This window comes from Protopterus annectens, chromosome 8.part0, assembly GCF_019279795.1.
Source record: "Protopterus annectens isolate FY-2018-M chromosome 8.part0, PAN1.0, whole genome shotgun sequence".
NCBI classification, from domain to species: domain Eukaryota; kingdom Metazoa; phylum Chordata; order Ceratodontiformes; family Protopteridae; genus Protopterus; species Protopterus annectens.
Window position 1 is genome coordinate 406,592,183 of NC_056741.1, and position 25,227 is coordinate 406,617,409.

Consider the following 25,227-nt stretch of genomic DNA (forward strand, 5'->3'; position numbering starts at 1 on the left):
TGGTACTCCTGATGTGGGATCAAGGGAGAAGAACCTTGGCACTTGGTGTTTAGTGGAGCTGTAAATAGGTCGCAGCACGGGCTGCCCCCATCTCCTGAAAACCTGAGCTGCTACTGTTTGGTTTAGAGACCACCTGTGAGGAGAAAGAATTGTCCTGCTCAATTTGTCCGCAACTAAAATATTTGATCTTCCCGGAATGTGGGTCGCTACCAAGAAGCGGTTGGTAGCTACAGCCCATTCCCACACCTCATGGCCTCTCTGCAAAGGGTAGGATCTGGTCCCTCCTTGTTTGTTCAGATACCAGACCACCGGCATATGTTGTCTGTGTGGATGGCGGCATGATGCCCTGAGGAAGAAACTTGTGTAAGGCCTGTAGGGAAAGAAGTACAGCCCTCATCTCCAACACATTGATGTGAGAAGAGCTTCGCCTGGAAGCCAGGAGCTCCTGAACTAGCTCTGCCCAGGACAATGCCTCCCCCACCCTATCTGGGAGGCATCTGTCAATGCCAGGGTAACCAGTGGAGAGGGAATAACAAAGGGCTTCCTTGACCAGATTGGATGTCTGAAGCCACCAGCGAAGGTCCTGCTTGCATGTTTCCGTAATCATGATGTGATGATTGAGGGGAAGATCCTGAAAGGACCATTGAGTTGACAATAGCCACTGAAGAATCCTCATGTGCAATCTTGCCAGAGGAACTAAAAGAACCGGTGGCAGACATTGAGCCTAAAACTTAGTGGTAGAACCATCCTGGCTGGGGCTTTTGGATCTCGAGAAATTTCCCCGAGCTTTTGGGAAACCCTTGGCCCTTTAATTTGTGTTTGAATGTTGGTATCCCACAATTCCATTGGAGTGGGTGGGGTTACATAATTATGTATGCATTTATGTTAATCAGCATAAAGAGTTTTGGCCAGTTGTACCTACTTTTCGTGTGGCTTTGTCCAGATTTTCGATGTTTCCAGGTTGAGAGGTATGTGCAGATAAGCAACAGAGAAGGAATTTACAGACTTCAAGCAGCATCACCCCAGCACAGACACCAAATGAAGAATAAAGTACAGTGAGGCAGTAATGCTGCTGAAGATGTGACAAATCACTCCATAAGCAAAAATAATGGATGGGATGAAACAGACCCAAGAAAGTGATTTATTCTGGGCAGTATAAAGTAAAAAGAGTACACTGTGTGCAAGTGAGTGAAAATGAAAATTAACATGAGGATCAGTCAGATGTCTGGACTGAAAAATCTCAGACAAAAAAAAGTCAAAATGTGAAGCTTAAGCTATATGCAAAGACAGAGTGGAACATGATGCCTGATCAAACATCTGGAGCACTGACACTGAAATAAGAATAAATCTTTTATGAGCAAACTGCTTATTTATATAGGCCATTAAGTGATATAATTGAGCCAGAACTTGTTTACTTCTGAATACAAAAATAAGAAACAAAAGACCTAATTCCAAAGAGTTAGAACAAATACGCCTTCAATACTTAACCAGGAAGGCATCATATTCATACAGATCCTGTTAATGACTTCTGTAAGAATGCAACATTTTTTCTGTATCTACCACTTAATGAGGAAAGTTACATTAGGACTAAGAGATAAAACTGCAATTGAGTTGTGCAAAACAGATGGCAAGGGTGTGACTAAACTTACTGAGCCTCCTGACTGGGTGAATTAACACTGTTACAATGGTTAAACCTAAAAGATTCAAACATGCATACATATGCAAGACCCGATACAGTTATGAAAACAGAACATTACCCACTTTATATTGCACAAGAAGCTGTTACTGGCATAGTGAAAGAAAATTGTTTCTGCTTGATGCTGATGCTGATAAGGGATATTGTTAAATCAAGATAAATTGGTACTTTTCCGTTATCAGGGCAACACTTGTAATGCAGAAGCACGTGAATGCAAAGATTGCACAGCTGTCAGCCCTGACGCCGAATGTTTGAAAATCAAAAGAGACACGGATGTATGTGCTGCAGTGTTTGTATGCTTTCACAGAAATATCAGCTCATGTGTGTGTATTACAGAAGCACAGCAGTTCACCATTACATGATATTAAGACAGCATGGTTTCTTATCTGAATCAAACAGTTATCTGCCTAAAACTCACTATGACAAGTATGGCAGAGAACAAAGTTAGGATGCACAGCACGCCCCTTGGATCGGAATCTTATTTAAGGAAATTTCGGTAATTTTCAGCCCAGTACCAATCATTAGCGGACCGGAGTTCCGCTGTGGCGACTCCTAACCGGGAAAAGCCGAAAGAAGACTACTACTTGTTGCTAGTCAAGGTACAGCAGATAACATAGACGTTAATGCCTAATAATAAAGGAACTAGTATCTACCAAACAATCTGAAGATGTCAAAGTCATTCAGGTCATTCGGTTAAGGTACATTGCTATTTCCTTTAGCTCAGCGTCTCCTTCAGGATCCTTATAACTTTCTGTGGGAGGCCAATTGCAGTAATCACTTTTCAGAAGCTAAAAACCAAAAGTCCATGAGAGCTCTGTCTCTTCTAGAAAGCGATTCCCTATCTAACCCAAAGCTGTCAGGAAGTAAGGTGGTGAGACAATGATCTGATTTTTCCAGATGAAATCACAAATTCTTCTTAAAACGAGTCAATCTGCTGCACGCTGAAAAGTACCCAGTTAAGCATCAGCTGGAAAATCATTGCAAGTGTGTTGCAACATTCCAAGTGCTCTTAACAAATGTTGCCCCAATAACAGAAAAGTACAGATAAATTAAATAAATTCCAAGCTGAGCAAATTAAATATGCCTATAGAAGACAGACCTGGTTCCTTACATTTACATTTGGTATTTTGCCAGCACCTGAAGTACATTTCAGAGCTGCTGGATATATAACTGAAGGATATGATAGTTTTAACATTACTGAGGATATACAACTTTGAGGGCGACCAGAAAGTAACATGAAAGATGGTTGACTCAGTTACTGAACAGACAAAGAATATAACTTTAAATAGAACAAAAACAATTGCAAATCAGTTACAGAGTTGAAATATATGGGTCACATGCTAACTTCTGAAGGCTTAAAACCACGTTATGAAAAGCTGAGAGCTGCTGTAAAACTGTCACTGCCACAGGATAAAGAAGCACTCAAGAGATTTTGCATACTTGTCAGCATCTTTCAAACATTATTCTGAATATGTCTGAGGTGTACAGTTGAGCAAACTAATGGAAAAAATGTGTCATGGAAAAAGTGAGAAGCAAGAAAAGAATAAACTGCTAAGTTACCTTCCAGAACACTTACCAGTTACAGGTTGATGCCATTCCATACTGGTGCAATAATTTTCAAGAAAAGAAACCAGCCTCATATAGTTCACCAGCATTTACCAACAGCCAGAAAAAGTATGCTTTGATTGAAAAGCAAAGGCTTTTAAAAGTGTTATCAGTATTCTGCTGGAAAAAGAGGTGCATGTTGCAAGTGATTATAAACCATTATTAGTGTATTTTCAAGACACAGCTACACAAAGTGTCACCAAAGTTGCAAAGAACACTGTTGTACTACTTAACAAAATATGACCTGCAACTGCGTTATTAGCCGAGTTGGATGCAAATACAATAGATATGCTGAGCCATTCATAGTTACAACAGTAGCAGAAAGAAAACCATCTAGAAAAGGAAACTTTAGTTAACTGGAATATACAGTTATTACTCAAGGTAGAAAATAAAGTTCAAGCATTTTACACATGTGAAGAAGATCCAGAAAATGAGAATGTTGAAATAAATATTACTTAAGTGGTAGCTACAGCAAAAAATTAAATTCTTACAGAACTCAATCTTACCTTCATCTAAGAGAAGATAAGCTATATAGAAGGCTACCTAAAACAGGAGTTCCAAGTAATTTGATTTGTCAAAAGCTTGAAGAATTGAAAAAGACAAATGATGTTCCAAATCAGCAGAAAAACGAAAATGTGGAAAAAATACATGGCATCATCTGAAGATAGTCAAGTGAAAAAAAAGAGGATGTGATATGCCATCTTGGCCAGAAATGTTAAGTAGAATAAGTAGGGCAAATCTACATTTTGTACAGTCTTTTGTTTTATAAAAATAATCCAAGAGATGCAACTACATCCTACTCAACTCCATTGCAGTTTGATTAACAAAATCAAAGACATGACAGCACAAAACCTTATGGCCATTTCTGTTCTGCAAAGATGTAAAAAGGGAATCTATAACAAACTGTGTGCAGAGCCGGATCATGGTCAAATGGGGCTCTAGGTAGGGTAACAGACTGACCCCCCCCAAAACAGCCCCTCCTCCAGCAACCCTCTCCTCTTGCAGCAGCCCCCTCCCCAGCCATTCCAGTGTTCCATTTACCACAAACACTGTTCAAACCTGTCAGTGTGCGTACTGCTTTCTTACTTACTTCTACAATGACTACAGATTCTGAAATAAAATAGCACAAACATTAACAGCCATTTGCTAAACAAACCAAAAAAAAAAAAAAAAGTCTCACAGTGAAAACAGACTTCGCATGAGCAGTAAACTTCTCTGCCCTTGAAACTCACATTCATTGAAATGGCATTAAAACCAACATTCAAAGAAAATGCATCTGGCCAGCAGAGAATTAAGTCTACCTTTGGGCTGTTTTCGAACCATAAGCTCCTTGCACACATTTTTAGGTCCATGCATATATGTCAGAGGTCTTTGATTTACCTTCCTGATTGTAATAAACTGTATTCCTTGTATAATACAGTACCACGTGTTAGAATGCGTTTTAAATTTGTAGTTTTGAACATTCTTCCAATAAACAATGAAACAAAAAAGGATGAACCAATAAAGACAAAATTACCCATTTAAAAAAAATTCAACCATAAAAGGCTACTCAAACTTCTGTCATTACAATTCACTAATATCAGTCAATAAGCACAATCTCTGCAGAAGTAAAAGTCATCCGAACAATTCCCCATTAACGAGATCAGAACTAATAAAGAGTTTGGTACTGGCAAGAAACTTTATATTTCACTGTTTCATCTACAAATTCAGTACCTGCTGCCCTTGAAGAATTAATTGCATATGCTACATTAAAAAAATGGTAAGCTGGTAGTATTGCAAATGGGAATGACTGACAACAAGTTCAGAGTTACTAGGCATCTCATACAAAGGAGGACACAAGAAGGAGTGCAGAACCCCTATCCCCCCTTAAAATGCACCAAATAATCAGCAATTAAAAGGCCACTTCAATATCAGCTCTCCATATACATGGTGTGGGAGTAGAATACACAGCCTACTGCACCAAAGGCAATTACGCTACTAACACTGCTTTCAAATTCTACAGCACAAACAGTGACTGCTATTTGCTAAAAATAAAAAAAAAATGTTACCTGCACATTGAAAACCGACTTAGCACAAGCAACAGTAAACCTCTCTTCCCCTGAAACTTACAATTACATAAAAATGCACTGAAACGCATAATCCCTTGAAAAAGTACCAACACTTATAATTCCCTGAAAATGTACTGAAATTCAAACTCACAATTCCATCAACATTCTGATTGTTGGTATACAGAATGAGGATTCAGGCTCTTGTCTGCTGTAACCAAGTTATAGGTCAAGCCTGATCAAGTTAATTGACCAACCTGCCCCCCCCAACACATATAACTAGGGCATTACATACCATACTTCAATACCTCTTAGCATAAGAGATCTGGACAAAACCTAAAATAGCAGAGATACAATGGCTCAAAATAGGGATAGATTTTAAATATTACTCTTTTTAACACAGAAAGTTGCTAGAATAACAGGATTTGTGCTAGCATGCATTTTCTGAAGGAAGTTAAGTCTGAAACTCAAATGTATGATGTTATTTTATTTCAATCCTCAGTGATTTGCCAGAAAACTACAACTTTTATGATGAATAGGCCAAAAATAGGAGGCATAAATCTGGACAGTCGATACCTCTCAACTTCGTAGTGCAAGTAATCTGGACAAAGCCTAAAATAATGGGGATACAATGGCCTAAAATAGGAATAGATTTTCAGTATTGCTCTTTTAACTTAGAAAGTTGCTAGAATAACAGGATTTGTGTTAGCATGCATTTTTCTGAAGGACACAAATTCTGAAACTCATGTATATTTCAATCTTTAGTGACTTCAATCCTCTGAGTTGCCAGAAATCCACAAATCTTATGAGAAACAGACCAGAACTATGAGACTAAATATGGACAGTTCAGAGGTTTGTTAAACACACACACACAAACACACACACACACACATCTACCTTCTCTCTGCTCACACACACACACAACCCTACCGTCTCTTTTTTTCTCTCTCTCTCTCACACACACACACACACACTCACCTTCTGTCTGTTCTCTCTCATACAAACACACACACACCCCTATCTCCTCTCTGCTCTCACACTGCAATACACACATAAACACACCTACTCTCTCACACAGCAATATACACACACAGTTTATCATACTAACAGAATGGCTAGTTTAAATTACATATACACATACATACACGTACACACACTTTTTCTCTTATACAGAAACAAACAGAACCGTTAGTTTAAATTATACAGGGCCCTAGGAGACTGCTTATTGTCACCTACTACTGGATCCGGCTCTGACTGTGTGTAATATAAGAAGAGATGACCACTAATAGACTGTGAACCTTGTAAAAGCACAAAACTAAATGGCAAAATCACAACAGCTTAATGCAATAACCCATAGACCTTCTTAAGGGAATGAAGATGGAAGCTAAGCTGACTCACTTCTCGGTCAAATATCCACCTGTTAAGGCGAGTGTCGCATTCTAGTATCTTGTATCTAAAGGTAATCAATTATTCATGTATCACATATGTATAGAATTGTACACAATACTCTTGATAAGTGGAAGTATAACAAAGCGTGTCACTCAGAAGAACACTTGAAACCTCTTCTAATCTGGGAGTAACTAACCAATATGCAAAGCCTGGAAAATGTGGAAAACTATTGTCAAGTGTCAATTTCACAAACATCCTGTGCAGATGCATTTTTGTTTGGCTAAGTGGGTTCTAACAAATGTATTTACCATGAACAGTGTCAATAGAAAATACAGTTGTCAGACCATTTTCAGTCTGATCATCTAAAAGTACACCATCTTTTTTCTTGGGAAAACAAAGAAGGAATCTGTCTTCCAGACTGGCATTTTTTTCTCAGCAACACCTGAGCTGCTTTTGCACATCAAAAAGTAGCAAATCTTCTCCCATCTTAACACACTGGAAGCTGAATAGTCCATCTTAGTGTTTCACAGATAAATCACATTGACATAAATGAAGGACTTGTTGTTAGTGAAATTACATCCTAAAAAAAGGCCATTTGTATATTAGACCCACAATTCCAAAACCTTAACAACAAAAATTATGGCAACTAGAATAACATTTTCCAGGACAAAGAAAAATGCTAACAGACTAAACTGGATCAAATGGATGCAAGATTAGTTTATCCACCGCATACTTTACATCTCACGACGGAGAGGTATTGATCCTTGGGGTTTCAGATGTAGCACACATCTACGGAAAAGTTTCAATTCTATTTTAAAATTTAGTTATTTTTGGCAGCATGCTGATGAAGTTGGCATGTAGCATAACTCAAAATGCAAATCTGGATTCATATACTGAACTAATCTGGATTCATATAAAGAACTGAACTATTAAAAATTTCGGTACTTGTGTATTATCGCAACCAGATTTTCATGGTTGGGAATAGCACCTACCTGCTCACAAATGAGTGGCTGGAAAATTTCTAACTGCTAATCATAGTCCTTACTACTTTCCAAAAAGTTTACATGACTTTAAGGAACAGGAACAATTGAAGAAATCCTCTTCCTGTTTCGCAAGCATTACACATGCACGCATGAGTTGTTATGGCTGGTGTCGTACTGTGTGTTGGAATATTTTTTCACACTGGGCAACAAATCCTTCACAGAAGGAAAACACAGAGATGCTATGTTTGCTTTCGGTAAACTTGGTCCTTGTAACCAATCCGTTTTCATTAATCTTTTAAGAACCATTGCATTGTTAATGATTTGACATGATGAGGGTGGATACTTTGCACTTCACTGTTTCTGAAGAGTCTTTTCAGAAAACCGATTCCTGTCCCCCGTTTTCCTTTTCTACACAAATGTTTCCAACTGTAAAGAAACAGTATGGACTTCTTACTGAATATAGTATTGTATATACCAACACAAATGCCAACGGAATGATATGGTTTTCAACTGACTTTCGGCCATCACAAATGCAGGCATTATGTTTTAAGGTTTCAGCAATTAACTTGAGTAATGACATGCTGTTAATTTGGCATAACGCGTTAAGTGAAGTTACCCAACATATATATACTTGCTCCGTCTCACTAGAAGTGATTACATAGCCACAGAACTCCATCAGTAAAAATTGGGGAACTTCTGTATTATCGTTTTGTTTCACAAGCACCATCATACAAAAAGAAATGTGGGGTTTTCTCACCCGATTTCATTGCAACATGAACTAGTTTCCCTGTAATTTTAGTAATGATAGTCACTATTCCCTGCACACTTTCTTCCACAAACTGTAAATAATGCAACTGACAGTACAACAGCAGGCATGATAACTCGAGCATGTGTCTAACGGACGCAAAAAAGGAAGGTGATTTCTGAACTTGTTTCGGTTTGTAAAATTTATGTACAGTTTTTGGCCACTTCTAAGATCTTACAATAACACTTTGAAGTGTTTAATGCACTCTCTTTTGTGGAGGTATGCGCATTTCGCAACCGCAAAAATCTGGTTGCGATAATATGTAAGTACCAAAATTTCAAATGCCAACCCACTAATCAAAGTACACTGAACACTGCAGTCAGCAAAAACTGACATACTTGAAACAAAAAGCACAGATAATCAAAATACCAAAGTTATAAACACAAAAACAAAACTAAAATTCCTTGAAGGCATTTCTACACAACTTTGAGACTGCACAACCTCGGAAAGAGTGAAAACTTGAATTCTATTCTCCCCACTTTAGTGCAATCCTGGAGTTGTTATACACTAGATTGGGCTTGTTATAAATTAGTTTAAGTATATGGGTACAGAGACCAACATTTTCAAAAACAAAGTTGTGTCATTTTTATCAGTGTAAATAGGTTAATATTTAAGCAACCAGTCACTATGACCATTAAAAGTCTAGCCAACCAGGTCCCTCAAATTAGTGAAATTTAACAGTGCTCACCCCCCTTTGCCTATAAGGGCTAAGCATAAACTGAGGAGAACTTGTGAACACCTATCCACTTATTGAGATATACTCTGAAAGTGGCCAGAGTGCTTCTTTGTTTGACATGTTGGCCGAGTTTGGTCCAAAGGTGTGGAAAGTATTGGGTTAGGTACATATCACAATAATGAGTACTATTTATTTATTCACCACATAAGTTGAGATCCTTGGTATAGATGGTTGAGGACCAGTTGGTTCTGCAAACATGCAGGAGGCTAAATAGGGCAAGGTCTTTTGTGGCTTGAAAGGTGAGGCAAAGGTCACAGTGAAGAGGTCTGCAAGACAATGAGTAAATGGAGGGGGCTGTCTGTCTATCTGGATAACTAAGGAACTTGAGACAGTGATCTTTTTCTTTAAGATTCTTCAAGCAAACCAATAAACTCATAAGAGCACATAAAAACATAGTTAAATGATTTTAAGATGGGTAAAGGATGACTACAGGGGAACCAAGATGCCTTAAGCTCTAGAGATGCTTTTCGATATTAGTCAGCTAGATAGAAGGATTTCATAACTACTGTGGAGACACGCTGGTAAAACGACAGTGACTATAATCTTTACTACATGGGTTGAGTGACACTCAAGCAGCCAGTTAGTTGTACAATACACAAACTAAACACATTAAGTTTAGCAAGCTAATTAAGAGAATGAACAACTGTTTTCTCTTTACTCTTTATATTCGCTGATTCTAACTGTGCTAATTTTGACAGAGCACAGTTTCCAAGTACTGAGATTACGTGGGGTGACTTTGAGATTGTGGCACTTCACAAAATGAAAACTCACTCAAATAAGGCTACCCAACAGCTGATTTCCTTAATTGCACTGCAACCTGCTACATATATACAGGCAACAAAGCCATGGTTGCTATCGTGGAATATTCCCAAAACCTTTAGTGGAAGACCTTGCCCTACTGCAAAGACATGCATGTGGTAATTGAGCAGCAGTCTCTGTGGTAACTGAAATTACATGAAGCACTGAAGCATGGTCACCTTTGCCAATTTGGACTTATTACGCTGTGCCACATTGCATCTTCAGACGTATTCCTGAACCAGTGGAGTAGAAGTAGAGGCATACATTAGGCCCTGGCTTAAATGGAATGATAAAGTACCAATGTTTCATGCCCAATTATCTTTATATGAATTTTGAGATCTGAACATTTCTTTTTTTTTTTTTTTTTTTGGACTGTGAAAAAAATGTTCTTATCTAACACCAATTTTTACTAAACTAAGTGCAATCAGACTTAAATGTCATGGAAGTGGATTTATTTGTATGGTTATCATTTTTCCAAGGTTCCTTTCTAGATCAGAAGGGCTCAACTGCAAAACTATAGAGAAAGAATCCCTCCATGACTGTTGAAATACCATGTGATGGTGCTGTCATCTTGCATCACTACTAGGTCTACTAGGACAGAAGTGTGAAAATTCCTTATGGCTAACCACACTTTCCTGGTGTCGTGTAACAAGATCACAGGAAGAGCTCATAACTTAAGACTGGAAGAAATAACAAGAGAGTCCCTCAACCATAATATAAAGCATCCACTGCAGTAATGAATGCCCAGTAGTAATGAATTACTGTAGTAATTCATGCACCATTAGCCAGCAAAGAACACACCACTGTGTGGTTTGGGTTGGGGGAAGGATGATGAGACAAAGACAATGGAATGAGATTTCTGGGGAGTGGATTATGCCATGCTGAGTGACAGAAATGGACAAGAACAAGTTAGGAGACAAGGAGTAAACATGCTATGGGAAAGGCTTAGGAATGGAGTACCTATGGACAATGGTGTGACGAAGAGGCAGTAAATCTGGCTACATAAGAACGTGAGAGCACTAATTAGGGAACAATACAAGCCTACAAGAACTGAAAAGGATCTGGTGAAAAGTAATGGAGGCTAAAAGAAAGGCAACAGACAGTGATGAGAGAAGAGATCAAAAGAGAAACAATGAATTTGCTAGGTATACAACAAAACATGTGGGAAAGAATTTGCCAACTGAGCAAAGATGCAAGACAAATCACAAACGACTGGGAAAATCTGTAAGACTGGCCTAATCAACTCCAGCTCCATGGGATAAAAGGGCTAAGACCAAAGACAACAGGAGCCAGAGACCTCCTCACTTGAATCTAGAAAAGGACAGCAAGATCATGTAAGGGAGATGTGAAGTGGTCATTACAAAGACAAAGAAAGAAATGAAGCAGCAGATCAAACAGCAGATTACACTACTTCACAGATCTCTGAAAGTCAGTCAAAGAGAGGACTACATATGCATGGAATGGACTACCGGATGAGGTGGTGTACAGGGAATCCGCATAGGTGTTCAAGACAACATGGGACAAGTGGAGAAATGATTAGGGGGGGGGCAAAAATGCATTTAATGTTACAGCAAAACTAATCTTACTGACTCTGAATACCATCAAGAAAATGTAATGCAATGTAACCCCAGAAACTAATGGGGATGGAAAGTGAAATTGACAAACTCACTAGTGCTGATCATCACTACAGGTTCATTGGAAATTACACCCAATCAAATTGCTTAACAGATGTAATGCTATATGGCTCCTAATACGGACTGATTTTTTTTTTGCATAATCTGCCATTTGCAACTATGATGATGCAAAAAGCCATAAATCAATAGCCAGAAATACTTCCTTACCAGTGCACGATCTTGTTTCTGGAACCTTTTGTTAGACTGTCTATAACAGTACATAAGGAAAATCAATGCAATGGTTTCAGCTGAAAATTTTCACAGCTCACACTATTCCCAAATCCCTTGAAAAATTAAGGGACAACATATCTAACCAGAGAGAGAAGATGCTGATTTAACTGTAGAATTAGTAGGCAGTCATCTAGGTAAGGAAAATGTGAAGGCACCTTGACCTGATGTGAACCAACACTGAGGTCACACATGCCATTACACTCTTGGTACAGTCACTAGCACAAAGCATGTGAAACGAAAGTTATATACTTACCATAATGATAGACCTGTATTGTATAATTTTCAGCCAGTTCAACTCCGGGTTGTCGGCTCTGAACTCGGCACTGAATTTGAAGCTCTTCTGTTCCAGGGCTCTGACTCCTCCCCTACCCACAATTCCCTGATCTCCACCTTACAACTTTAGATCGAGTTTGCTCCTTGATAAAATAATATTTCAAAGTACAACCATGTAATTTTTCACTAGTGAAATAACTCTTATTCTGGCTCATTTCTAAATGGTATGAAAGAAGACATGACATGGTCATAAGACACTAGCAGTAATGACTGCTTACTGACACAGGGAATGCCAAAGTCAGATGGTCCTCAGAGTCACATTTGTGACAATTTCGTAAGGGGCAGGTGGAAGGGAGGTTAAACCGGACATAAATCAGACAATATGGCTCTACCATTATAGTAAGTACATAACTTTTGCATCCAATGTTGTCCATTTTCATCGGATTCAACTGTGGGACAGATTTCCAAGTAAGCATATAGACCCAGGTGGTATCAACAAAGGATATTCCAAAGAATGATGGAGCCAAATGATGAACTCAATCTAGATTGTTCATCAACAATATAGTGGGATACAAAAGTATGGACTATTGACCAAGCAGCAGCTGCACTGGTATCATCAATAAGTATTCTACTGGCAAAGGATGTAGAGGGTGGCCACTGCCCACGTGGAGTGCACTTTAGGTTTAGACCGTAGAGATAATCCCTTTTTATTGCACACAAATGTCATACAATCAGATAACCACCTAGAAAGAGTAACTTTAGCCACTGTCTTGTCCATTTCTGGTTTAAAGAATGCTACAAACAATTGATCAGACTTTCTGAAAGGCTTAGTTCTATAAAAATAAAGCCTGAGCTAGTAATGAACGTCCAGCATACGAAACACGTATTCACCTTTGTTAGAAGACCATGAAAAAAAAAAGACTGGTAGATTTATTACCTTACTGACATTAGCTCTGGATGCCACCTTAGGAAGGAAGGAAGGACAAATTAATTCTTAGTGAAACTCTGTCCTTGTGAAAAACCAAACATGGTGGTTTGCAGTATAATGTTTGAATCTCTGATATGCTCTTAGTTGAAGTGACAGCCATGAGAAAAATTGTTTTCCAAGAGAGGAATTTTAAATCCACTGTTGAGGCTGACTCAAACGGTGGCTGAGTCAATGTCAGTAATAGCAGAGTGATGTCCCAAGGAGGGACCGGATCTGTGATTTGGGGTCAGAGAAGAAAAGTTCCCTTTGAGAAAGCTTTAGAAATTTTCAAGGAGGCTACAGATTATATGTTCTGGCCTATATGAAAGCCTATATGAGATGGCTGCTAACTGGACTTTGATAATTGAGTAACAAGAACCATTGTGAAAAAGCTCTGATAAAAACTCTAGAATGGAGGGAACAGGAGCTGGAGAGGTATCTAAACTTTTGGATGCTGCCCAAATGGAAAATCTTTTCCATTTGTTATGGAACATTTTGGTAGTGGCATGTTTTTGAGATGCTGATAATACATGAACAACTGACGAGGAAAGCCTAGCATCTCTGGATAACATTAGAATTGAAGGAACCAAGAGGTTAATTTCATGGTTTTCTGGTCTGGGGAGCTAGTCTGGATGGGTGAGCTAAGAGACCTGGATGGTGATCCAGTTTCCATGAAGAATGCACTAGAAGAGGCCACAGGAATGGAAACCATATCTGCCAAGGTCAGAAAGGGGCGATTAGGATCACCTTGACCTTGCACCTTCTTGGTTTTTGTATAAACTTGTTCATTAGAGGCAGGGGGGAAAGCATAAAGTAGACCCAGGGGGACAACTGTGGACCAAAGCATCCCTCAGCGATTGTCCCTGCAGAGGGATCATGGCAAAATAATTGCTGCACTTGTGGTTGAGATGGGACACAAAGAGGTCACATCATGGTTGGCCTCAGTGACTGAAGATCAGCTTTGTCACTGTTGGATTGAGGGACCACGTACGAGGCATTAAGACAGATCTGCTCAATTCTGTCCACCAAAATAGTGGATGACCCTGGGATGTGTTGCTATTAGAAAGCAGTGTGAAGACATCACCCACTGCCAGACTCTCATGGTTTCAGGCTTACGGGATAGGAAAGGTTTCCTCCCTGTTTGTTGATGCACCAGACCACTGACATATTGTCTACCTGTACCTGGATCACATCTTTGGGGAGAGTGTCCTGAAAGGCCTGCAATGCAAGGAGGAACACCCTCATTTCCAAGACACTGATGTGAAGGTTGTCTTCTAAATGTGACCTAGTGCCCTGGACTGCCCTCCCTTTGAAATACCCCCCCCCCAGCCAAAAAGGGAAGTGCCTGTTGTCACTACAGCCACACGGGGAGATCCTTTGGGAATGGGCATCCATCTTTCATAGAGGAAGACGTTATCTGCCAAGATATGTGTTGTTTGCAAATTTGAGTAAGTTTTATTTTGTTGTGGAGAAATTAGAATCTTTGGGATGATCGAATTGCTAAAGTCCACTGCAGAACCCTCATATAACATCCTGTGAGCGGGACCATGAGAATTGTGGACACCATAAGGCCCAATAGGTGAAGTATCAGCCTTGCTAGTGGACAGGGGTGGTGTCAAACTAGAGTTGCAGTGAGAAAGAGGAAAAGCACCCTGGAGATTGGAAGACAGGCAGTCTGGAAGGTTGTGTTCAGGTGCCATCCGATACACCCTATCTGTTGAGATGGCATAAAATGGCTCTTAATCATGTTGACTGTGATGCCTAGATCCTGCAACAATTGGGGCAGAAGGTGCCAGTGGTGCGATACGTAGTTGTCAGTTGTAGCAGTGAGGAGCCAATCTTTAAGAAATAGGAAAACCTGGATCCTAGTAGGTGTAGGTGCACTGCTACTGTTGTCATAACTTTGGTGAATATCCTGGGGACTGTGGTGAGACTGAAAGGCAGGGCACTGAACTGATAATCGACTCCCAGTAAGAAATGGAGAAATCTCCTCAAACTCCTTTCTGTCTTCACACTAACAGTATGCATACTTGAGATTTATGCAACACATCCAATCATCCTTCCTCAGTACAGGCAAAATGGACTGAAGCATGACCATCTGGAATTTGCTCTGTTTGATATACTGATTTAAATGACTCAAGTCCAGAATGGGTCTGAGGTCCCCTGTTTTCTTAGGTATTAAAAAGAACTGAAAGTAGTCTCTGGATTCTATATGGTCTTTGGGGACTGACTGGATAATGCTTTGCTAGCAGCTTGGAAACTGCTGCAAGTTCCCACTGACTGGGTGGAACAACTTTTTCCATTTGACAGGGGTAAGGGAAAATGATATGGAATAAATTCTAGCACCCATGAATCTGTGGTTATGTTTTGCCAGGCTTGTATGTGCAGAGATAAGTGTTCTCGATTGCCTCCAGAGTGCAGCAGTCGGGCAGCCCTTCAGGAACATTGAAAAGGCTTTTCAGAGAATCATCTGCAAAAGCCTTGGTTCTGCGGTCCACTTCTGCCTCTAGGGCAACATCCATTACTGTTACCTCCTCTGCCACAAGGGTGTCTATCTCCAGGGGTTTCCTGGTAAGGACTCTGACTTACTTTACCACATCCTCTAACCTGCCCACTGATTTCTAGGGTAGGATCACTGTGGCATGGAAAAGTGGATGCCCAGTGCAGAGAGAGTCTTACCATCTTATTAACTCCTGGTGAGCATCTCTTTTACTTTAGGTCCAAACAGTGTGGGCCCATCAAAGAGGGGCATTGATAAAAGTCACAAAGATGTACCCAAGCACACTGATGAATGGAGAAGCTAGTGCCTGTTGCCCTAGTTGCACCATCAACTGTGGTGGAGAGCAAACATATGGCTACATTGGAGGTGGACTGGATAGTGGACAGCTGGGAGTCCACTGCCTTTTGAATATCCACTGGTAGAACACTCAAGAGAGACTTGGATATCTCTTTCATCAAGTTTGTTTTCTGTAATCTGGTGACATGAGCTAAATAATTTAATGCCCCGACAGCAAAGGTCACTAAAGCATTGATCCATTGCCCTAGATTTGTAATTAGGTGGGATGGATCGAGGAACTCGCTTCTGACAGTTCTTTCTTCATTGTTGCTGCTATAACCATTTCATCTACTGGACGACTCTTGATCCAATGTTTCCTGTCTGTAGGGGCAGAGAGAATCTTATCTGGCTTTTTGGGGATGGGCTCCACCACATCAGCGTCCTTCCATGCTCACTGAGCCATCAAATCAATGAGTGGATCAATGGGTGGAACCACCCAAGACAAAGTTGAGCCAAATCCAAAGACTTCCATGAACATTGATTTATCAGGAGGAGGACTAACAGTGGACCATCCCCCCCTCTCTGTTTCATCAATTCCAGAATTTCATCAAAAGTGATGTCCTCGGGGGGGGGGTGGGGATCTTTGGGAGCCATCACCTTCATCCAAATTGGTGTTTTCAGTGACAGACTCTGAGGAAGAATGTAAGTGCTTCTGTTTACAAGTCGGGTTTCTATGAATAGTCTAAGGGGGAGGATCAGAGAGTTAAGAATCAGACTGGGAGCTAAAAGTTATTTGGACTGCAGGCTACAGATTGTCTTCCCTATCAACAGCTGATATCAGGGTACAGGCAAACAGAAAGAAACAGGGTGATCCTAAGTGAAAGACCAGCACTGGTAGAGTTTTCAGTAGTATCTAGAACAGAAGCTGCTGTTAAAAATACCTCTCCCAAATATGCAACAAAGTCTAGAAGATTTAGGATCTTTGCTTGGAAGTGTTGACGTGGGTAGTTTATTAGCCCAAGTAGACTCCAAAGTATTTTTCCTCCAGTAGACAGTAAATGTTGAGGGTGAGATGGGGAAGAAACAGGTAACTGGGAGCATATTTTCTGGGAGATTAATGAGTTTAAAGATTCCCTGCAGACCACTCTGTCAGAGATACTGGGTGAGCAAACTGGTGTAACTAAGGAAATGATTTTTTTTTTTGGCTAAGATACAGAATTGGAATTGCCTAGACATAGTAAGGATTTGCTGAGTCTGATTATGGTGGCTGCCAAAAAAGCAATTACTACAAAAATGGAAATCAAAGTCTAAACCAACTCTACTGCAAGTAGTGACTATAGTAATAAGAGATAAAGCAAATGGAACTGGGGACTTTAGAAAAGGGTAGAAGCAAATTACATAGAGAAAAAATGGGAATTGTGGGAACAATAAATGCAGAGGAGGAAAGAGGTTTAAAAGAAGGCAGGATATGAATGAGCTATGTAACGTTTGACTGCCAATGACTGGATAGACTATAAGTGATGTACAGTAAACTCTCAGTTAACTGGAACTCAAGCAACTAGAAAAAAAAATATTGAAGAAATACAGTACAATTTTCATGTGCTGCACTTTGTCCCCCCCCCCCCCCCGTAGAAACATACCTTACATTTTTTGAGTTTTAAAAAGCAAGATAGGAATAAAATTCCCTCTCTCCCCAACATGAGAACAAGTCATACCAAACAAATAGTACAGGTAACAGTATTAGGCTATTTTTTAATAGTAACTCTCAAGCAACCAGACACTACAGTTATCCGGCATCTACCATTCCCCATGGGTGCCAGTTAATGGGAGTTTACTGTACAATGTTTGCTAACAAATTATGTCAATATAGTTGATTATGTATAATGTTTGCAACTAAAATTATGTCAATATGGTTTGTTTTCATTTATATAAATGTATGATTGCCTATGACATACATGATAATTTAATAAAGATGTTTCTTGTTAAAAAAAAAAAAAAAAAAAAAATCAGACTGGGAGCTTATAAAGCAGGTTGCCTGGGAAGCCAGTGGGACCAAATGTCACTGTCTGACAGAAGGCTAAGAAGCAGAAACTGACTCCATCAATGTTCAGCTGGCATCGATCTAGCTTTGCCTTGGCAACAGAGGGACCAACTAGAAAACCACAAAGGACAAGGAAGCTACCAGCTCTGTACGCACCCTCCAGTACTCTGACATGAGAGAAACCTCAGATCTGATGGGCCTCGAACCTGAAGCTGATCTCTGTGCCAAGCTACTTAGTGCCTAAGCACTGAGGAAGAGAGAATGCTCCAAATATTTCTGGGTTGAACCCTCCTTCCAAGCCCTGACCCTGAAACTTTGGCTCCGACACTCCTCCAGATTTGAACAGGTTGAAACAAAATCACCTGAACTATCAGCTCTGGCAACGGTGCTCCAGGACAAAAATTAGCCTAAAGCTACAGTACCAATGGGTGAACCAGTTCTAGCCAAGAAATTAGAATGGGGTAGAAGGACCGGCACTCAGTACTTCCCCAGGGGACAATACCGATAGAACCCTGAGCTGTATCTGTGTTCTGAGAAATTTTCCCATCATTCTGTTAATGTCCTGTTCTATTAGACTTCTCAGGGACCGGGATGACAATGCCACTAATGGTGGTCAGGAATGGATCCAGTGACCCCTTATGGGACTTCTTGGAGTCCCCTATATCCTTTTCTTTAATTTTCTCCTTGGACTTGTCTAGCTTGGCATCCTTATCTGCCTTCTCTCTCGATTTCTTGACATTGTTTCTTAGTGAGGTGTTGGACGAGGAAGAAGAAGGGGCATCAGACCCTGTCTGGGGAGAAAAGACTCCCTTAACAATTAGTTTCTCCTGCCATGTTTGCAAGGCTCTAGCACTGAACAATGTGCAGGTCTGACATGCAGTATCCAAATGAGTGGCCCCCTGAACAGTAGATGCAGAGGGAGTGTGGGCCCTAGGGAGGCAGTCTATACCCACACTCTATGCACTACTTGATGGTCTGACCATCAGTCATGGAAAAAACAAAAACACACAAGCACACATAGAGAAAAATAGATCTACCTATCTAAATGGAACCCAGAGCGCTAAGAGGCACACAGAACAATTGTAATAATTTAAGTCATTCTAATAACAATTACTACTCATTGAACTATATAACTATGAAACTCGTATCTATGTAAATAGATGTACCTTATACTAATTGTAACAATCCTGAGTACCTATTCTGCCTAGCTAACCAAGAAAAACACTAACTGCTACAGTTATTAATACTAATAAATTTTAACAAACTAGAGAGAAAGAAAAACCTTCTCAATAAGGGGAGAGTTTTTAGAAAAATATCCACAAAGGATACTAAAATATGGAGCCATCGGACACACAACTGAACAGTTCAGGCACCAAATGAGATCTGAGGTTGTAAGCTGGAGACCAGGGAATTATGGGGAAGGGAGGAATCAGAGCCCTGGAACCAAAGAGCTTCAAATCTGGTGCCAAGGTCAGGTCTAACAACTCACAGATGAATCGGATCTGAAAATGATGATTTCCCACTTTCAGGCCAAGTAACTTCCCCTGGAAAGGGTAGACATGAATTTACAGACTGGCATCCTTCATGTCCACTGTATTTATACACCTGTTATGGGAATTAATAGTTGAGGAAGGGGGAGAGATAGAAATAATTTTGAATGTCTGTACTTTTACAAACATATTTAAGACTACAAGATGTATGACTTGTTTGAAAGACCTCTCTCTATCACAGCAAAGGACACAAACTTTTTTGTAATTGTCTAAAAGGATTATTAGGGATGTAGCTCTTCTAGTGGGATCTCGGGTTGGTTTGACTATCCCAGAAATTGCCTTCATGGTCCTGTGTAACCCTCAGGGGGCCAAAAAATGTATTTAGGTGCCTAGACGTTAATCCCGAGAATTGGGTTGTTGTATGATGTGCTCCATTATGTCACTGATTTGAGGGGGAATAGGAGGAGTATTCCAAAACTAATAAATTCCAAATATCCCCCTTAGGGGGAAAACCTTTTGTCATTCCATGTACAAAATTCTCTCAACAGGTGAACTGTTATTCAAAGGCTACACTCTCAGGAGACTTGCATGAAACTAAAGCGGTATCCTTGGGGCAATATGTAGAAAGGGACAGCACCCACTAAGTACACCAGTCAGAAACTCAGCTGTAAAGGAGAATAACCTATTCCACCTTCAATTCCTTCCCTAACTCTCCCTTTCTCTATTTTTTTTTTTCATTTTACTAAAAATGTGTCTGAATTGCCTAGACTCTGCTAGCAGAGTGAGACATCAGAATGGAATGGAGCTAACCTAACAGTGTAATTCTCAGCCTGATGACCAGGTCTTAAAGCTTTCTGGCTACTCTACAGAAGGGGTAAGAGGAGATGCCCGGTTAGCTCATGCACTGTATCACTGCTTTACTGGCTGTTACCACCTGAAGATTCTCTGGGTTGAGTACTGACTTAAAGGCCTGCAGGACATAAACTGTTGTAATCAGCTTTTTTATATTTATCTAACTACATGTTCCTGAAATGCCTGATACACCTGCCCTGCATCCTGTCGTTAAGCATATGTGCCCCTCCCCTGCCCAGTCACAATTTCTGACTCTGGTATTAAGTAGTTGGATACACAGAGAACCAGGGTGGAAGTGCAACAACATGAAGAAGGGGGAAGGGGGGAACAGAAGCAGCACACATTCCAGCTGCAAAAACTGATATAACTGACTGCTGGCATCATTAAAATTGTTTACAAGAAAAAATAACCGATTTAATATGGAATCAAAACACTATTGCTTGTGAGAACTTTAAAGTTAACAAACCTTCTAGACGTTGTAAAGTTGAATTCGGAACATGGGTAACTGAAAAGTCAAAGGATAAATGCTATAATTTATCTGCAGATGAAACACAATTATGACACATTTGAACTAATAAAAAAAAAATCAGTGAAAATGATGAAGCCTGGTAAGGTTCACTACACCATTAAGACTTTAGAACATTTAATGGGATTCATATTTTTTATTCTAAATTTGAGTTGTACTTAAAAGATGTTTTTAAAGGATTATTTTATACCAGCATTACAAGAAATTGTCATTGTCTTTCATTATTTCAGTGTGATATTTGGAATTCCTAAAAAACATAAGGATATGCCCAACTATCCTCTGAGAACAACAGTGTCTTCTGCTTTTTCACAGAATGAATCCATGGACATCTTTATAGGCAAAACATTGGAGGGCTTTTTTTATTACAATCAATGTGTTTTGAAAGATGTGTGGCATTTTTAAGATCCTTGGCAAACTGCAATTTTTCTTGTAGGATTCCTTTTTTGTTGCCATAGGTGTTACTGATTTATATTCCAACATTCCACATGACATACATTAGAATGGATTGGTTTAATAAGGTATTCTTAACATATTTTTGGAAACCATGCTGGAAGACAACTGTTTTCTGAAGGAGATTTTTTTTTTAACAGGTAAGGGGAGTAGCAACAGGAGCTACATTATCCCCGGTGTACACTACTATTGTGCTATGGTACTGGGAGACTCATACTATTTTTAATAGCAAATTTAATGTATTTATTGAATAACACCTCAAATACCCAAGACAATACTTGTATCCTTTGGGCTGGAAATGAGAGTCCGTTACAGAAAGTTTAAGTATCTGGAAGGATTGTGCATTTTGTAAATTTACTTAAAAGTTTGGGTACTTACATATTATCGCAACCACTTTTTCGCGGTAGTACCGCTCGCTTCTCCGTGCACAGATGTAGACAGTGATGCTGCCGTTATGTCAAGAAGTGTGTTTTCCTTCACACTGAAAGGTTGTTTTAGGCAGGGGTATCGTGGAAAATGGTGCAGATCATAGTTTTGCTGTACTTATGCTGTTTTTTGCGCTCGCCGCTTCTTGATCGCTAATGCACTGATAAGCCGTCGGAATGTACTCGCATGTCAGCACTGACAATGGTACCAGTAAGGAATAAAAAGATATCAAGGCTTGTCACCGCATTCCCTGCCATCACCTTTATTAGAAACTGCATGCTGCAACAACAAAGCTTGACAGCTTTTTTTTTTTTTTTTTTTTTGTGTAGCTGTCAAGAAGTAGTAGACAAGTGGACAACTGTCAGCGTGTGAGTCTGTTACATTAAGCGGGGCTCGCGGCTTGAGATATGGAATGTGTGTTACACAAAACTGCTGTGGGAAATGTATCTCCAGTGACATGATGTCAGGGAAATGGCATAGCTTGAAACAAGCAGTCATTCCTCACATGTCATACCGTCTTTCCTACCTAAACAATGATTTTTAATAAACTTAATGTTGTCAATGTGATTCTGTATATACTTATAGTTAAATCGACACACCAGGAAGTGAGCGGTATTACCGCAAAAAAGTGGTTGCGATAATACATAAGTACCAAATTTTGATATGGATTTAATTGATTTCTTGGATGTAGTCATAATGAAGGGTTACATAAACAATAAATAGAAGTAAATTATTTTTTGAAAACCTATTTTTCCAAATTGTTGCCTTCACTTTTCTAGCAATTAACTAATTTGTCAAAAAAAGAATTTGATTAAGGCCATGTGGTGAAACTATCTAGATTAGCAGCAGACACCATATTTGTCACTGAGTTGGAACATCTGAAATCTAGTCTTTGCAAGAGGCTGGCTGACATAATTACAGGAAAGGAGCTGCCACAGAGGTTTTAATAACAGACTTCCAAGGTTTGATTTTGTCACATAAAAACTGGGACATTAATCACCAAACTGCAAAAGAAGGGAGCTATAGCAAATTTGGTTATTCCCCTTTGTGATATTTATTTAGGGTTGGGAGGGTGGCCTAATGGTTAAGGTGTTTGCTGTACAAACACAAGGTGCAGGGTTTGGGTCTCACAAGGAATAATTGGCTAGGCTTAAAATGGTTCGCAAGGGCAGTTAGCTTAGTACTAACCTATGTAACCTAAGTGGTATTAAGCACCTTATTGGCAAAGAATTGGACAGCAAGTTTAAATTCTACCAGTCTGTTGGAAAACCTATTCTGAGATTTGCTTATAAAAAGAGGTAGAAAAAGAAAATGTTAGATAATAGCGCAAATGAACATTATAATGCAAATCAAATACAAAAAGGTATGCCAAAATGTGACTCATGCCAACAATATTAATGACTTAGTTAAATATTTATGTTAATAATTCAGTTAATATTTCAATCAGTCAGGTATATTTGACCTTTAAGACGTTCTTTTTTACTCTTCAAAACATTTCCATGCATTTTTTGAAGTGGTGGTGGTTTAGTTGATTCAATAGGCTGGAATATAGTGATCTATACTGGCAACTACTACTGTATGCTATACAGCCTCCTGGATTGAATGCCTACATGCCTATTAACTATTGTCTATTAAAGCTTAGGGCAGCCAAGTTACAATACTAAATGTTTACTTAATAGTATTAAGGTTAACTGATCTTTTATTTATAAAAATAGTTTATAATTATATTTACATACTTTTATTATTGCTTGCAAAGCCCTCCACATAGGTGGGTTTGGTTTTCTTCCATGCAAGTGTTTGTGTCGGATGGTCAAGTGGTTACTTACCTGGAGTGGTTAGTCGGTGTTTCGGGACATTGGTATGTTGGTACTGTTGGTGTTTTTGTCTCAGTGATATGGGTTTCAGGTAAGTGGTATTTTGTTGTTGTAAGACAGACCAATATATATCATTTATTTTAAAGATGTTGAATATAAACGTTTGGTATTTTTCCATTTACTGGGTTTCATACAGAAAGACTATATGGAGTGATTATTGAATATAGTGTCTTACTACTTAAGGGAATGTTTTTTAGCTTTTCTTTGTTCTGATGAAGTCTATTACATGTAACAATGAAAACGCATAACCTTTTCTATAAAATGCAGTTGGTGGAGTTTGACCCACATTGATTGATATTTTTTTGTTTTAAATTTCTGTTTTTGTATTGGCTTTTACAGATGTATTTTGGGTGGTAAGGGGAAGGACTGGTTTGACATCAAACTCACTTCTACGAAGGAGGAAATGACCGAAATACACTTTGCTCCAGAGACAGACTGTGCAGGTTTCATAGCATTTTGACATGTGTCATTGTTATAGGGAATCCTTACAACGGAGCAGACTTGAAACCCAGGGCTTTCAGGAACATTATGGCTGCAAGATGACACTTCTGGGAAATCATCAGAAAACAATGTTGCTCTGAGATAGTGTCACGTTTCAAGATGTTTTGCCCAGAATGGTACCCAGGAAGGCCTTTTATGTGTGAAGAGGAATACTTGACTTCTGGGGATTCTGGGGCATGCTCAGGCTCAGAATGCAAAGTAAAGCATTAATTGAGGATTTTCTGCAGCTTCTCCATTGGGAATGCCAGTGTCAGGTAGTTGTCTAGTTAGGGACAGATATAAATCTGCTTTAGGCTCAGATGTAAAGGAATGAGACTTTGTGCTTGCTGAAAAAATCTGGATGCAGCAAAAAAAGAGTATGCAAGGAGGTGAACTGAAAACACAAGCTTTCTACTGTCTATCTGAGGTAGTGTCTGTGAGCTTAGCGAACTGTAATGATCGGGTAGATGTACTTCATATGTCCAGAGTGACTAAAAAGGCATAGGTTCATAAGTACTTACTAGGCTAGTGATCTGTGAATATTTGGATGCCTAGCCTTATAAACCCATGGTAGTTTTTAGTCCTTACATTTTACACAGTAATAACCCAGAAGAGGATAGGACATGGATAAGTTGTGACATTTACTTGTAGCCCTACCACTGAGTGACATGGGTACTAAACCAGGGGTGAATTTGGGGTTTCCCATCCATTCATCCAAATTACATTTCAGATGACTAAGAGAAGTGGTTCTCTTTATGTGGAGTGGAAGATGGTTCCGCAGAAGAGTTATTCTCTGTGATACCCACCCATCTCTCCACCATATTCCACTTATACTGGAGAACAGATTAAGATACCTTGAAGGGTGCTCATGCTACAGATGGACTTGTGAATGGGATTAGGTCATAAAAAAAAATATCCCTGCTTTAGCCCCTAATGCAGTGAGGGCAAGATGTCCCATTACTAGAATCGTAAGTCCGGAGGTAAGATAATGGGCTCGTAGTCCTAGTGATGGACATTGACACTGGGGTACATTCTGTAAGAATAATGCAAGGGGTTCAAGAAAAAAAGGGAGGAGAGTCTGTTTGGTGAGCATTCTGAATTTCTTTATTGC

The 25,227-nt window shown here is 39.5% G+C and overlaps 1 protein-coding gene across 2 annotated transcripts in view; it reads right to left on the reverse strand.

The window, feature by feature from the left end:
* The window catches only part of APH1A (aph-1 homolog A, gamma-secretase subunit), a 543,117-nt gene that overhangs the window by 76,402 nt on the left and 441,488 nt on the right, over window positions 1-25,227 (reverse strand). The window lies entirely within an intron of this gene.